This window comes from Eptesicus fuscus, chromosome 18 (genome assembly GCF_027574615.1).
Source record: "Eptesicus fuscus isolate TK198812 chromosome 18, DD_ASM_mEF_20220401, whole genome shotgun sequence".
Lineage (NCBI taxonomy): Eukaryota > Metazoa > Chordata > Mammalia > Chiroptera > Vespertilionidae > Eptesicus > Eptesicus fuscus.
In genome coordinates, this window is record NC_072490.1 from 21,209,402 (window position 1) to 21,227,614 (window position 18,213).

Genomic DNA, 18,213 nt, shown 5'->3' on the forward strand with positions numbered 1-18,213 from the left:
GTAGCTGGGGGAAGGAAGGCCTACTCTTGCAGGAATTTCGTGCACCAGGCCTATAATATAATATAATATAATATAATATAATATAATATAATATAACATATAGAATAGAATAGAATAGAATAGAATAGAATAGAATAGAATAGAATAGAATAGAATAGAATATAGAGTCAGGAAAAAACATAGCATGTCACTTTGGTATTTGTCTCTCTTGCTTCTGCTCCATTTGGCCGCTTCGCTCCTTCCTCCCTGGAGGGTTTCTAACCTTGTTGAAGATGCTTCCCAGGAGTAAAAAGCACCCAATAACATTTATATGTGCATGTACCAGAGATTCTACTGAAATAGATGGTTTTTTAAAAGATTAATAAAGCCTAAAATAGAGCCATAAATATTTTATTATTTGAGTGGACAACAAAAACGGATGTGTGTATAAATCTGAGATTCCTTTCCTGAGACATGATTCAATACACTGTATTGAAAAGATATTACAGTCAGGCTCAAGAAAGAGTGAATTATGGGGACAAAAAGAGAACCTCTATCCAGTAACCTACTTTTGTGGATGTGAATCAACATGATACTAATAAGTATATAAAACAAAACCACAGCTTAAATAACTCTTAAGTACACAGAGACCACATTATAGGAGGTATAATAAAATTTAATTTAGCCAATTTAATTTTATTTCCCTGACCCTAATATAATTTTTAAAACACACAAATCTTCTTTACGTAAGCTACTGGTAAGTATTGGGTTTAGTAAAATTGGTTAAATATATTCCCCTATTTATCCCTTCTCAAACCACTGGGCAATCTTACAGCTTCCAAATTGAAATAGAATAAAGTTAGGTGTCTAGCAGGTAACAGACATTAAGACTTAACTAACATTTTATTTTTATATTCGTATACTATATTAATACATTTATAAGTATCATATTTTATAGCTTTACTATTTCTATTCATCAAAGTAAGAAATGGTTGTTATAAAAATAATATTAAAATAAAGATAATCAGTAATACCACAAAGCCTATTATTATCACTATTAACATGCTAGAGTATCAGTATAATCTTCCAGATATTTTTCCCTTCACATATACATATGCCTTTGTACTTATATATATTTTTTATAAAAAAAAAGATCATAATAGATGGACTATGTGTAATTTATTTCTTTAAGAATATGTAGTTGATATTTTCCACATTAATAATATAGATGTATGTGATCATTTTAATGTATTATATTGTATATTTGTAAAATCAATCCCTTAGTGATAGACATTTGAGATTCTTTACAAAGTTTGCTATTATAATCAATGCTTCAATAAACATCCTTATATATATCTCTGTGTACTACATATCTTCACTTTCAAATTAAACATGAAATTTGTGTCTCACAAATATTTCATGCAGCAGCATTTCTGAAGTCCCCTGCACTGATGTCCAAGTTTTTTCATGAGAACTCTATACATGGACAAATTCTTGGTAACACACAGATAAACGCACACATACACACACACACATAAGATTCAGAAAAATCAGGGAAACATCTTTAAAAATTAAGTGAAGATGGATGACAACTCAAAATATAAATAGTAACTATTAAAGGTATTATATAAAATGTGATACAAATTTAGCCCTGGAGATAGTAGACATTGCATAAACATGGCTATGGCATAATAATGGCCTTCCAAAAGGGTAATTTATTATGACTCTTTAAACCTAAGTGCATGTTGGTGTGTGAGGAATAATGTATGCTAAATGAATAAATGTACCTGCAAGAGCTATTATGATTTAAAGATTTTGGATTAATACTCCAAAACCAAAATCTGCACTATCCAGAATTTAAGTCTGAAATATTTGCTATCTTCTGGTCCTTTACAGAAAAAGTTTGCTCTTCCCTATTCTAGACCATGATAAGGATTTTCTATTTTAATCCAAGGGTAACAGAAAAGTTTTAAACATCTTGCATGGAGGGCGGGACTGATGTACATGTTTTGAGGATCACTCTCCTTCTGTGCAGGGACTTGATTCAAGAAGTGGAGGAGGGAACACAGTTTGAAGCTAGAGAAGTAATCCAGGTGAGAGACTTAAGTGGCTCAAAAGAGAGAACTTCTAGGGTAGAAGGACTTGGAATAGGGGCAAAGAATAAGAGAACACTGCAAGTTGTACTCTATCATCTAAACATCACCTGAATTAGAGGTCTCTATTGTTTCAAAGCTGGAAGCCCAAGCTGAAGATGAAGGGGAACATGGTCCATAGGTGATTCAATGGCAGGTGATCTACCCCAAACATTCATTGATGCTAGTTTCCTCTATGACTTTATTGATAGAAGGCCAAATTCTGCTCAAATAGTTCCAGAATTGAGAAATTCATTTGTGACATAAAGCAACCTATATGGTATATGCCTTGTTTGGGCAATTCTGAAAAAGGGATCACATTAGCTGGTGTTACTCACTCTGGGCACCAAAATTTTGATCCTAAAAGATAAGGGGTCCACCACCAGAGAACTTACAGGAGAATAACTGAAGTCAAGTCTTATAACTTCATAAAGGTGTCAGATCTTCTTTCTTCTGCTATCGTGAGTCATTAGGTACTGGTAGCATTGGATCAAAGGTCAAAGATGGAGATGGAATGTAGGGACAAAGAAGAAATAAAGGCAGGAGTGTGCAGAATATAGCTCGGAAAAGATGGAGGAAATAATAACCTGAGCCTACGATTCAGCTAAGATGAGAGATGAGTAGCAGAAAATTTTGAGAAGAAACAAAGAGCTAACTAAACATATGGAAGAAGAGAAAAAACTAAGGAAACAGTCAAGTCAATGAAGATGAACATAAAAAAGGAAGTCGTAAGTGTAAATTTCCAGGCACCAAAATGTGATAATTTTATAAGCAATGTAAATGTTCTAATTCTTATTTCCCTAATGCCTTACAGGCAGACTCAACACTGAAAAAATTCCAGTCATCAGTATACATATACAACTGATCTTAAATATTAAACAACAGGGAAAAGATTTTTTTCTATGGGTTGTAAGAGCATGATAGCTCCTTCTCACCACTATCTATCCCCCAATCTTCCTCATATTCACTACAATTCAAGAAATTGACTTTACCAGGGACATTATCTTGCACAATTCGTATCACCCCAAGGCCAAGCACAGTGCCTTCCCATTAGAGCAAATAATTTCATGGATGATAATTCATTGAGATAAAGTGTCCACCCAGGATTTGAGATAGTTAACTCAAACCTATATCCAATGTTCTCCTTTCACTACTGTTGAAGTCAATTTTTAAAGCACACATATCTCAAGTTATAATAAAAAGTAACATTTGATTAAACATACAAATATTCATTTTATATCTTATTATAGAGAACACATGTAATTTATAAAGCAAGGTCAAACTGTGTCCTTATTACAATCTTTCACTGGATTGCTATCAAATTTGCCAACAATGAATTGAAAGTCAGTGGCTGTTAGGATGAGTACACTTCTTTTATTATGTTTGGCAATAGATAAAATATTTTTTAAAAGCATGAATTGAAAGATGAGTTTCAATAGTTTGAGATGGTTCCATGAATCAGATAGTAAAATGTTTTGTGATATTTAGTATTAGAATATAAATTGATATTCTTTCACTTCCTTTCTTTTGAAAGATGTTCCATTAATATAGATGATATTATAAAACACTTTTAAGAAGAGATAACAATAAAGAAAAGAAATGATTAATTATGTGAGATCTTCAAGGCTTATTCTTGATTGCTTTCATTGTAACCAAAGTAGAAAATCCCTTTAACATGGTGGTTCTGATTATTCAAAATTATCAGATTTATCCTTAAATACTGAAAGCAATGGTAGGGAGAAACAAAGTCCAAATTAATAAAAAGAAGAAAAGAAAAACTTTTCCCGGTAGTGAGATGATCCTTATTTAAGTGATAGCTAATCAGGCCATTCACTTTTGTTTTTTCAGTGTTATGACCCCCAACTCACAACCAACTCTCTGAGTTGATAAACAATGGAGGAAATTAAGAAATAAGCATAGCCTCCTTTTCATGTGTCTTAAGTTTGCTATTTTGCCTTTTAACTGCTCTCTAAGCAGAATTAGCATGAGCCAGTAAACATGTTTATTAGACAGCAGTGGATACTGCTCACAATGACACAGAATGTTCACATACCAATGCAAACATTTTACTCCAAGCACATAGGAATAAGAGACAGAATAGCTTACAAAGAAAAATTTTAAAAAGCCATCAACAAGTTCAAATACAAGTTAAAGGTCTTGGTGACTGAATCTGTGAAAACTCCAATATGACCACTGGGTAGAAAATTCGAGGCGCCAATATTATCAGATGTCACTAGATAGAGAGCCCCGAAGGCTGGTCAAGGCAACATCAAACAGTAATTACAAAATTGATCAAGCATATTAGAGTAAATTGAATTATTAACTATAAAAAATAACTAATATTTGTGACTTTGAAATGTCTGGATGCTGATCTCTAGACAATGGAAATCTGCTAAAAGTTATAGTGAGGGGAAATACCATAATAAAAGAAATTCAAGAAAACTCCATTTGGGAACAACATGTAGGTAAAATCCTATATAATAAAAGCTTAGCAACCAAAACGGCAGAATGACCAGAACAACCAAAGACCAGAACAACTGTGGTCCCTCGCCCCACTTCCCAGTGGGGACCCCTCTACCCCAATCATGGGTGTGGCCAGCCTGCAAACCACCTGCAGCCCCTTGCCCCAGCTGGCTCCACCTCCCAGTGGGGACCCCCACCCCAATCTGGGGCCCCCATCAGGGCAGGCAAGTCAGCTCCCACCCATGCACCGGGCCTCTATCCTATATAATAAAAGGATAAAATGCAAATTAACTCTAACAGCAGAACAACCAGAATGACCACTCGACCAGTCGACCAGTCACTATGAGGCACACTGACCATCTCTTCGTCCCTTTCCTCAGCCGGCAGGCTCCGATTGCCCAATGGTGAACAGGGAACGGGGGGTGGGTGGCAGGGAACATGGGTGGTGCCAGGCCAAGGCCCCTGCCCCACCAGTCATCCCACACACAAAGGGCAACCCGCAGCAGGGGTGGGGCCAGCAAACAGACAGAAACGGCCAACCTCTCTGTCCCTTCCCCCGCCCTCAGGCTCTGATCGCCCAATGGCAATCGGGGAACCGGGGTGGATGGTGGCAGGGGCCGGGCTGGCTGCAAGCAGCCGGGGAAGATGGGCCTAATCGCAGGCCAGGCCTACGGACCGTATCCACGCACGAATTTCATGCGCCAGGCCTCTAGTATCTGTATAAATATATGCCATCATTTTTGGATTTGCATTTATCCCAACCAACATAAATTTCATTGTAGCATCCATTATCATATTAGTGCAGACTTACTCTTTCATATCAGACACCTCTGGGAATGTGATCCAGAAAAAGTAACAGTGAAAAAATGAAAAGTCAAAATTCCCTCTTTCTAGACAGAAAGAAGTGCTGGGTGTTGAGCTCTGTCATCTACCTCTTCTGGAATATGTCATGGCTTTAAGAAAATGAGTCAACTTTATTAATGGACAGAATTGGCTTATGTCTTCTTTAATTTCAGGGTTACCAACAGGCTCTTGGCTTCCCAAGCATTTCTCCACCAGTTAGGTTGCTGCCTAAAATAAAATTGCACCTTAGAGGTAACCCAGCTGTCTCCCCCATTTGTCATAAACTTACTGATAATCAACTTTGTGGCCAGTGACCTTTGGAAAATTTTAAGGGATACTAGTTAATAAAAATTCTCAATCTCCACTTAAAAACTATAACAGTGTCCTTTAACCTAATTCAATGGCTCACGAAGTAATAGAGTAACATTTCTTGGCTGAATCAATACTGCATTAAAGAAAGGTGCTATCATTGAAAAGTTATGAATACAAAACAGCTCAATGATGAATTAGTGTCATTGCTTGCTGTCTCTTTCAGTTTGCTTGCATTTCTGAATACAAGCTGAAAAGAACCCTTCTCAGGTTCAGATGTGTCTGTGAGATCCTATTGGTATTCCATTCCACCCCGTGTAAATGTGTTTTACATCTTCCATTCAAAGCACTGCAGATTACAAAGAAGCAACCTAAATGTCGGAACGACCATTGAAGTCTACTTAGTATTTGTTAGTACATTCTTGAAGAGTTCATGTTTTAAAAATCATTTAGTAACTTGTTTATCAAAGAAGGCAAATTATTCCTGCCAAGACACTTTTTGCTTTTTGATCCTGGAAGTCACAAAGGACTTTTTTCAAGGTTACCTAGTACAAACTTAGTTAGAGGTTACAAAAATTAAGCTTTTAAAGGGTCCATATTATTGATACAGAGCTCTTACAAATCAATAAAGAAGAGACAAACCCTAAATAGCAGCTATAATACCCTGTGGTAATGCAGATTTTTTTTTTAAAAAAAGGCATTCTTATCCATTGTTGTTGAACGGTAGCAAAATATTTCTGAAAAATAATTTGGTAACTTTATACCAAGATCCTTAAAAATGCCTTACCCTATGATAAAGCAATTTCATATCTAGGCTTTTACCCAAACAAGGATAAAACAATTTCAGGCATAGATAAAAAGGCTGATGTGTAATCTCCAACAGTATCAATTAGATCATCATTAGATCCCTGGGAAATTAGCCATGACATTAGAAACCAACAGTAAGGGATTATTCTGAGCAGGTGCTATATATAGCCCACTCTCCAGCCCAATATCGGGCATGTAATAAAAACAAAAAATTCAAAAAACATTAATTAACTGGTTAAATATAAAAGTGAATGTTCCTTTTACAAACTAGTGCTGCTCAAAATGAGGTCCACAGATTGGCAGCACCAGCAGCACCTGGGAGGTTGTTAGAAATATGCACATTTGGAGGCCCCAGCCCAGACCCACTAAATCATAACCTTTGGGGGTGGAGCCAAAGAAACTATTTTAATAAGACCTCTACATGATTCTGATGTAGACAACACTTGTGAAGCACTAGGCTAGAGTACTATGCAATCTTTAAAAAATAAAAATGTCGCAGCTTCATTATACTTTTAACAATTTTTTCTACTTCAATCTCTGGGCAGAGTAAGCTATTTAAGATTCTACCAACAGCCAGAGACTACTTCCCCTCTAAGCCCAGGTTCCTCTGGAAACCAAACACAGATTGGGGATGAAAAGTTGGAAAGATTTTATTAAACTTCCCTTGTCAAACTTTATTAGGATCCCTGCCGGGGATTGTGACCCAAAGTCTCCACATCCAAGCAACAGAACTTTGTTAAAACTCTGGCTGTATTACTTACTAATTTGGCATCTTGAACGAATTATTTAACTTCTTTGAGTTTTAATTTCTTCAGCTATAGAATTGGGCTAAATATACCTATGTGCCAATGTTTTAGAGTGGGGTTTAAATATTATAAAGTCTATAAAGCTCCTTAAATAACACATTAAATCCTCAACAAGTATTAATCCCCTTTCTTAGGTCAGTGGTGGTTTCTTTACAGTACTACAGGGTGTCCCAAAAAAAATGTATACACACTATAACAGCTGATAGCTCAATGTTGAAAATGAAATGTATTTCCATAATTATTCAAAGTGTGTGTAGACACTTTTTGGGACACCTAAATGGGACACCTATAGATATGCTTAGTAGGCATGAAGTTATGTAAAGGCATATCTTACCATTTTTGGTATTTGTCATAGTGTTTGATAAAGGCTAGGTTGTTAATGAATACTCGATGATTAATTGATTGACAAGTGTGATGCGTCAGAGTGAGGCAGGGTTAAAGAATCCAGTCCTTTGAACCACACTGCATTAAACCACGTGAGAGAGAAGATGACTGCGTAAGCCAGTTACCGTTAAAAAAAAAAAATGTCTGTGAATACAGTAAAATTCACACCCCTTACCATGCACTGTTATCCTCCACTATCTGTGATTTCATTCTTCTAAACAAGATCAGATCTCTTCAAACATCTGGCAGGCTGCCATTAAAGCAGAAAAACCCTGGATGGTATTTACCAGGCTGTAAGAGATAACACATAACTTCCAAATGTCCTCCGCATTGGCAAATAGAAGTGTTGAAAACACTCAAAAGAGAAAAACTAAAGGAATTTAGTTTTTAATTTTTTTTCTAATTGGCAACACAATTGAAAAGATGACATTATGAGACCAATTTCAACATGAAACAAAAAAAATCTATCAAAATGGGGCGCCAACAATGGGGGGACGGGGGAGTGGGGGGAAGGAGAGTCATGTAATACTTTAAACAATAAAGAATTTAAATTTTAAAAAATGTGGCACCGAATCCTTCTTTGGGAGCCCAGTACAAGCCAGGAGATTTTTGTGGAAAGAGACTCTATCCTTCAACATAATGAATGCTCCACATTGTAACCTAACTCCTATGAGAAGAAACATGTGCACACACTCTCAGAGACTGTGATGCGAACTGAGAGCAAATGGACAAAGCTGTTACATACTCACTATGTTCCTACCACTGCAGTAGTGCTTGAGGGATAAAAAATAAAAATAAAATAAAAAATAAAAGTAAGACATGGTCCTTGCTTGAAGGAGCTTATAGACTGACTAGAGGCCCAGTGCACGAAATTCGTGCACGGTGTGTGTTTGTGTGTGTGTGTGTGTGTGTGTGTGTGTGTGTGTGTGTCCCTCAGCCCGCCTGCACCCTCTCCAATCTGGGACCCCTCGAGGGATGTCCGACTGCCCGTTTAGGCCTGATCCCAGTAGGACCGGGCCTAAACGGGCAGTCGGACATCCCTTTCACAATCCAGAACTGCTGGCTCCCAACTACTCACCTGCCTGCCTTCCTGATTGCCCCTAACTGCTTTTGCCTGCCAGCCTGATCACCCCATAACCACTCCCCTGCCAGCCTGATTGATGCCTAACTGCTCCCCTGCCAGCCTGATTGTCCCTAACTGCCCTCCCCTGCAGGCCTGGTCACCCCTAACTGCCCTCCCCTGCAGGCCTGGTCCCCCCCAACTGCCCTCCCCTGCAGGCCTGGTCCCCCCCAACTGCTCTCCCCTGAAGGCCTGGGTCCCCCCACAACTGCCCTTCCCTGCAGGCCCAGTCACCCCCAACTTCCCTCCTCTGCCAGCCTGGTCACCCCTAACTGCCCTCCCCTGCAGGCTTGATCGCCCCCAAATGCCCTCCCTTGCAGGCCTGGTCCCTCCCAACTGTCCTCCCCTGCTGGCCATCTTGTGGTGGCCATCTTGTGTCCACATGGGGGCAGCCATCTTTGACCACATGGGGGCAGCCATCTTGTGTGTTGGAGTGATGGTCAATTTGCATATTACTCTTTTATTAGATAGGATAGGGGGCACATAAACATGTGAATGGAATGAAGAATTGCAGACACCTTTGTAGAGGCTGGATTAGGATATAGCAGATGCACAGAAAAAGAGTCAAGTCTACTAGCAGAGGGGAAAAGGGGATGCTTAAATGGCTTTTCTTGAGATGAATCTTTAAAGATGAGTGGGTCCTCGGGAACCTTGCAGTTCAAAGTGTGGGTGGTACATGGACCCACAGCATCACATAAGAAAGAGCTTGCTAAAAATACGAAACACTCAGGCCTTGGCCCAGATCTACTGAGTCAGAATTCATTCTTGCATTTTAACAAAATCCCCAGAAGATTCATGGGCACATATACCTTTGAGAAATGCTAGTCTAATGCAGTTTCTGAGGAGTGTTAGAAAAAGAAAATTGGGTGCAGTAGGTTGGTTAAATGAAATGAGATAGCAAGATAGCATGGGTCAAGTTAAAAACTGGGGTTCATAATATATATTCAGTCCACATATGTACTACATTAGGAATGTACAGTGTTTTTTTAATATATTTTATTGATTTTCTTACAGAGAGGAAGGAAGAGGGATAGAGAGTTTGAAACATTGATGAGAGAAAAACATCAATCAGCTGCCTCCTGCACACCCCCTCCTGAGGATGTGCCCACAACCAAAGTACATGCCCTTGACTGGAATCCAACCTGGGACCCTTGAGTCCGCAAGCTGACGCTCTCTCCACTGAGCCAAACCAGTTAGGGCAGGAATGTACAGTGTTTTAAACATTGAGAAATTTCAAACAGGAATCCAGATTCCAGTTTCTTTTATAAAAAAAAGACAATTTTGGCCAAATTGAACCCCCATTCCCATATGAAAATGGAGGATAAAATGTCCATTTCAGACAAATGTGAGCCCATGATTACCTTCAATTCATCCTTCTTCGCTCATTGTGATTAATACCTCTTGTCTCCAATAGACATTTGAGATTGTGACCCCTTGTTCTATAGAAATTGAGCAAGGACTGAATGAAAAGTAATAGGGCAGCAAGTAAAGTGGAATGAAGAGTTGATGAAGGAATTCTTTATTTGAATATGTTTTAGACTGTGAAGAAAATGGCAATAGAAAAAGAGAGGGTGGGTATGTGGGAGAGAGGAATAAGGAGTATGATTCTGGAAGAGAAAAGAAACATGGAGATCCTCTTATGAGCACAGGTGGCTTGGCCCACCTCTCCCTCTGAGGTGGGTAGAAGCAGATGAGGGGTTGCAGATATGATTTCCCAGGTGCCCACACAGAAGACTAAAGAGTTGCTGCCTAAGAACTCCAGACTACCTATGCAGAGGCAAGATGATCTACTGAATGTGAGGTAGCAGTATTGGGAAATTTGGAAGAGTGGTGAGCATTTAGGTTAGCAACCCACTGTGGTAACAGGAGAAGGAAATCACTGAAGCTAGAAGGTGAATTTTCAAGTAATTTTGGGAGCCCTGCTGAAGTCAGGGACAGAGAAGATGAACAGCAAGCTCTGTGACAGTGTGATGTGCTGAGGTTCTGCCCTCCAGCTACAATGAGCATCATAGGAATGAGCATCCTATCTAATAAAGACAGAATATGCAAATTGACCATCACTTCACAACAAAGATGGCAGCGCCCACAGCCAATAAGGAGAGAATATGCAAATTAGCACGACAAAGATGGCAGCAGCTGGCCTGGAGAGAAGGTGGGAGGCAGCTCCCAGCTCCGGAGTGAAGGCGGGAGGCAGCAGCCAGAGCAAAGGCCCGGGTCCTGGGTGCCAGCAGCCAGGGGAAGGAAGGCCTATTCTTGCACAAATCTTCATGCATTGGGCCTCTAGTGTGGATATATGAATGGGCCTACATTTGCAGGGTGAATACAGAAGGAGGTCAAGTAGGTATGGGTGCTGAGAAAGTTGATGAGAGTGGCTGAGCTGACCTATCATGAGGCCCCGAGTACACTGCAAATGAAAGAAAATTCAGGAAGTGATAATACACTTGCGAAAGAAGAGGAATTAAGGGAGCTAGAGGTTCCAATACAGAAACTCAAGAAATAAGGAATTTAGTATACACATACATACTGGACAATTACTTACTGATAAAAAAAAGAATGTAATTCTGCTGTTTGTGACAACAAGGAAAGACCTAGAGGGTATTATGCTAAATGAAATAAGTCAGACAGAGAAAGAAAAAAAAAAAAAAGAAAGAAAGAAGGAATTTAAAGAGTCAAGCAGTAGTTAGAACTTGAACTCAGGGCATCTGACTCCAAAAATCTATACTCTTTCTACTATAACTCTCCATCTCTATGAGTTACATAGAAATACAAAAGTAAGTCTCCACTTTTCTGACATGGTACAAGGGGGGTCTGTTTGCCCTACAGTCCCTGGTTGGAATCACTAGGAAGTCATCTGTATGTGGTTAAAGAAACAGGGTGCTTTCATTTATGTTGCCTCCTCTGTTCCTTTTGATTTCCCATTTCTTCATGTCAACTGTTTTTTATATTCTATTAAAATCTACAAAGTAAAGCAAGAGCAGGGATATTTATATATCATCATCTCTAAACCTGCCAGTTCAAAGGAGGACAAATAAACAACTGTTATACAAGTTCCGTGTGTTGTTAAAGAGGCAGAACTATCAACACTGATATTTCTGACTTCAAATTACCACCTTTGTAATTATAAAAATCTCTATTGTGCATCCTGCAGATTCATTGAATATCATGATAACAATAATAACCATTATTTTTACTCTTACTATTCACACTGAAACATTTGAAACTTCAGATGGTAAATATTTAAAAAATACTACCTTGATAGTGGGCCCACTGAAATAAAAGAATACTTGATTTTAAAAATACACTTAACTCTATATCAGTGATTATTGTTGTCATTAAATTACTACTTGAATTTACATGGTTCTTTTTTTTTCCAAAAGACTTTCTCATGCTTCATTTTATTTTATTTTTTAAAAATATATTTTATTGATTTTTTTACAGAGAAGAAGGGAGAGGAATAAAGAGTTAGAAACATCGATGAGAGAGAAACATCGATCAGCTGCCTCCTGCACACCCCCCACTGGGGATGTGCCTGCAACCAAGGTACGTGCCCTTGACTGGAATCAAGCCTGGGACCTTTCAGTCCTCAGGCCAATGCTCTATCCACTGAGCCAAACCGGTCAGGGCTCTCATGCTTCATTTTATTTCATTGAGTTCACATAAGTGATTATCAAATGTCAGTGCTATATGTATATTCACTCAATCATCAGCAATTAAAAATGTAGTAAGTGCATACTTGGAAAAAGTAAAAACAGTAATAGAGAAAACGCTCAGTATGAGAGTTTAGAAATTTAAAATGGCTATAAATAAGATAATAGATGAGCAGGTCTCAGTAGGTTGATGGTTATGGGTACATAAAATAGAGTTTATTTATCAATTATTGTATTATTTATTTGTATTACAACTGTAAACCTACTTTTGCCCACCCCTATATAAGCAAGAGAAGTTAAATCATCAGGATGAAAAGGGGGTCCAGGCCCACCCAGTTATTTAATCAGCCACCAGTTTTTTATCTATAATTAGTGAGAACCTCCTCCCTTTGGTATTCTGCTCCAAGAAAGAACTTTGACACATTCATAGGCCTTTGGACCAAAAGTAGACTGAATGGATGATTGAACTGGTCTACATTTAGTATTCTTAATTTTCTGCTTTAAAAAAAATGCAGTTTATTAGAATGGATTCAGTTCTTCTCAGCTAATTCCTTTACTGTTTTACCATGTACTAAATTTTAAAGAGAATGTCTTCAAGTGTTCATTAAAAATGATTATCTGGACAATATTTATATTATTCTCTCTTTTTTTTTTTTTGTATTTTCAAAATTGAACCAAATGACTCTTATAAGCATCCCTGGTCCTTTTTCTTTGTGTCCACCAAATAAGTAGATTCCTGTATAATGTCATCTGACAAGCAACCTGATTTTTAAAAATTTTTATTATTAATTGAATTTATTGGGGTGACATTGGTTAATAAAATTATATAGGTTTCAGGTATGCAATTCTACAATACATCATCTGTATGTTGTGTTGTGTGTTTACCACCCAAGTCAAGTCTCCTTCCATCACCATTGCAACCTAATTTTAATTGATTTGGATGAGCTATCTCCTGCCCAAGTCTCTATGGTAGTTATTATAAAGTTAAAATGGGTGTAAAATGCAATTGCTGCATTAGAGAACATACAATGTGGCATTAGAAATTAAATATTTCTATAAATAAGACAATAGATAGCCAGGGCTTCTGCCCATCCCTCCAGCTCTGCTTTTCACCAAATTATCCTGCCTACGCTCCATGAACACAGAAGTACTCATAATCAACCCAAAAGTTTCTGTCTTCTCTTCCTCTATTATGTTCTATACTGGCTTCTGTAAACTAACACCTTCAAAATCCAAAGCAAGCAAACTCTTTGTCCACCACTACAAGCAATTGGTGGAAAATTATCAGGAATAATCTGAGAAGGTTTATGAAATAAATATTCCAAAATTGTTCATCAGGGGTACAAAGGAGGGAAGCATTTATTCACGTATTTGTCCTCTATTGTTCATGGGTAACCCTGTGGGCATTAACTCAGTCACATTCCATGTTGCAAATATATGAATGCTGAGCACATATTCTCCTCATTGATATCAAAAGATCTTCAGGGAAGGAAGCAAGACTAGCACAGGTACAGAGCAAAACACTATTAGCTTGCTCCTACATGAAACCTGTCAAAATCTACTAGGACCCAGTTGACACGGCAGTGCCTGGAGTCAAAATGGGGCTGAGAATGTGGCACACAAAATCACAGTCATGATTATGGATCATTTACCAAATGATTCCCCAGATTGTCTCGCATTTCACCACAATAGCTCTGATGTAGCTCATGACAGAAAGTCTATCATCTAAGAAAAGAAAATGCTCATGTCCAGCACATGTATTTTCTACATCCACTAATTTTTTTCTGTTTAAAATGTGCTGTGTTTTGACTCTGCCTAATTTATTTCAGGCCCCAGCCTTTCAACATTCATAATGTATTTTCCAAGTACTATTTGATAGGGACACATATTCCTATCTCCTTTATACACACAACCAATGAACCCACCTTTATTATCTTTCCTATATATCTCATACAATAACAGAGCTTAAGGGCTAGTACAGCCAAGCCTAGAGTACATTTCAAGCCCCAAGAAGAAAATGTCCATCCTGATTTCTAGCATCATACTCTTCCTCTGTCTTGATCTACTAGCATTTCCCTTCCAACTCCCTCCTTTCCAGCCCCACAAAGAAGTGTATCTTCATAAAATATGCCCCTTAATCCAATCCCTAAAAAAGTAGGTTTGAGCAAAAAATGATAGTTTCCCAATCCTCCTAACTAATAAAAGAGTAATATGCAAATTAACCATCACTCCACTACACCCACCAGCCACGCCCACCAGCCAATCAGGAGTGATTATGCAAATTAACCCAACCAAGATGGCTGCGGCCATGGAGAGAGCAGGAGGGAGGCTTGGGTTTCCCCGGCAATGGAGGAAGCCAAGCTTTCTGCACACCCTGGCCAGCCCATGCCTCTGCTTAAGGCTACAAAGTTTCAATTATAGAAGATAAATCCCAAGAAAAATGGCGACAGCCACGGAGCTGGAGAGAGCAGGCTAGGGTTGCCCCTGGCGATGGAGGAAGCCAAGCTTTCCATCTGCCCTGGCCAGCCTAGGCCTCCACTCCAGGCTACAAAGTTTCAATTATAGAAAATAAATAAACCCCAACAGAAATGGCTGCCTCCACGGAGCGAGCAGAAGGCTTGGCTCCACTCCAGGCTACAAAGTTTCAATTGTAGAAGATAAATATATCCCAGATACCAGGGCCTCTGCTTGGGTCGCTGGGGGGCATGGCCAGCCTGCAAACCACCACAGGCCTCTTGCCCAGGCCGCCCCACGCCCCAAGGGAACCCCAACTCTGATCTGGGACACCCTTCAGGGCAAACCAGCCAGCCCCCACCCATGCACCAGGCCTCTATCCTATCTAATAAAAGAGTAATATGCAGATTGACCATCACTCCAACACACAAGATCAAGATAGCTGCCCCCATGTGGTCAAAGATCCTGCCCCCATGTGGACACAAGATGGTCACCATAAGATGGCCAGCAGGGGAGGGCAATTGGGAGGGACCAGGCCTGCAAGGGAGGGCAGTTGGGGGTAACCAGGCTGGCAGAGGAGGGAAGTTGGGGACAAACAGGCTGGCAGGGGAGCAGTTAGACATCAATCAGGCTGGCAGGTGAGAGGATAGGGTTGGCAGGCAGAAGTGGTTAGGGGCAATCAGGAAGGCAGGCAGGTGAGCAGTTGGGAGCCAGCAGTCCTAGATTGTGAGAGGGATCCCAGATTGGAGAGGGTTCAGGCTGGTCAGAGGGACACCCCCCTCCCCGTGAACGAATTTCGTGCACCAGGCCTCTAGTAAGTAATATAATGCCTTAGAGCTCGTTTTTAAGCACAAAAGTTATAATTGTATATGAGCCAGGCACAATGAGGATTTGTAGACTTGTTTTCTCGGTTCATTGACTCATTCTAAATATAAGAAATTCTTAAATTGTGCCTGGATTAAAGATGAAAGGAGATCCATGAAGAACAAAATATGAACCAAAGTGTTCACATCTGGCTTCATCCCCCATAATAATGTCTATTCCTGGTGAGAAGCTATAAGCAGTTCAAAACTAGGCTAGGAAGATTTCTTGGATAAAATCCTCATTCTTTTCTGGAAAATGACATTACCAGATGTCTTTCTTCTACTCCCATATTCCCTAAATAGATCAAAGCATCAATATAAATAAAAAAGGAAAGGAGGAAGGAGGAAGGAAATGTCTCTAAACCCTGCTGGGAAACAGGCAAATCAATGATCTTGATGAAGTAAACCAGTGATTTCTCTTAATAAACTGACACCCAGCCCTTCTAGAAACCATTTAGAAGGAAGACCCATTTTTCTTTCAAAGGCTAAGAATTCTTATATCTGCATAAAAAATGTTTAAGAAATTCCCAGTAAGTCCACAAGAAAGTATTTTTATTTCTCACCCTTTAAGACAGAACATTCTCAGTCACCTAGATAACATCTGGTATTGTGTAAGTCCAAACATACTACCTCTCTCTTTCACATTCAGAGAGTGCTAGACCAATGGATGAAGTTTCTGCTTCAATAAAATGGGGAAATAGCACCCCCCAAAAAAATGCATGGGCAAGAGAGTTTTCCAAAGCCTGTTGTTCTTTTTAAAGAAAGTACTTTACTAATATTGCTAAGAGCAACTGAAGTCGATAGAGATGAGAAACTCTAACTTCTTGTAACCTACAAGAAAATAAACCTGGTTGACTGAATACTTAACATCGAGTGCCTGAATTCCTGACTTTAATGATGAAAGGAACAAAGGAAGGAAAGAAAAGAAGGAAGGTGGGAGGGAAAGAAGGAGGGAGATTTTGTTATCATCTACTATGAGCCTAGTGACATGTAAAATATTTTCATATTCATTATCTCATTTTAATCCACCTAATTGTTGTGTGGTGGGCTGAGCATGTATCAAAGAAAGGCTATAAAACTGTGGAGGAAGTTCATTTTTAGAGAAACATGATAGGAAATCTACAATAAAGACTAATGTGTGAGATAACCTTAAGCCATTCACAAAACCTCTTCATGCCTTTGCACCCTCATCATTAAACTGAAGGAGTCGGCCTACATAACATTTAAGGTCTAATATTCTATGGCTTAATGATGAATTTCAACAGAAATCTATGATTTGAGCCACTTTTGCATCCTCTCTCCCTTCCATCTCATTGGTATTATCAGCATACATTTCATTAGGTTAACTTCTTTTATTTATGCAATAGCAAGTGTTTCAACTAGAGAGATGGGAGCCCCTGACTCATTCAAGGGCTGGTTGGCAGAGGCCACTTCCTGAGAAACTGCGCATAAGCCACATGGGACATTCAAGACATTTTCCTTCGAGCCAAACCCTGTATTCTTGTCTCAGAACAGACACTCTTATGCACCAACCATGTTTTCCCAAGAGCTATTGTGATCACCTGTGGTTTGGTTTTGTTAGTTAGTTTTTTAATCCTCACTGATGATATTTTTTCCATTGGTTTTTAGAGAGAGTGAAAGGGGGGAGGGAGAGGGAGAGGGAGAGAGAGAAAGAGAGGCATGGAGAGAAAGAGAGGCAGAGAGAGAGGGAGAGGGAAAAGGAGAGAGAGAGAGAAAAGAGAGAGAGAGAGAGAGAGAGAGAGAGAGAGAGATTGACATGAGACACATCAATTGGTTGGCTCCTATTTTTAAGCAAGTTTCAGGTACCATGGTGTTGAGCTCTAGAACAGTCTTAAACAGGGAACAAGGTTCATAGGAAGAACTATCCACTGCAACAATGGATCCAGATCCTTCACTCTCTCTCTCTTACTCTCCCAGGAGGACAAGTCTACTGACGCCTTGCCTTCTAAAGCAGAAGAAAATTTATGTGTGGTACATGGAACAAAGAACACAGATTCTATCCCTGGACACGAAAGAGGCTATATGGCCCCAACATCCTCCAAGGTGAAGGATGTGGATGGTGGCAAATGCAGTGATAATGGATCCTCCTGGCTCGCAGACTGGCCATGCAGGTGCCCCACCTCATGACTCCTATCGTGAGGAGACACTAGAGCTGTATCTCAGGCAATTACTGAGACAGCAAATATGTGTAAGTCACCAGGCACATCTCTAGTGAATAACATCTAGGGTTCAGTCCTTTTCTCCCATTCTTAAGTTAAATAAAAATGATAGCAACAAAATTAATGAATTCTTGGCTGTGAAAAGCACAGTCCTAATTGCTTAACATGCTTTGCCTTATTTAAATCTGGCAATAACCCTCTCAAGGAGGTACTATAATTATCTCCC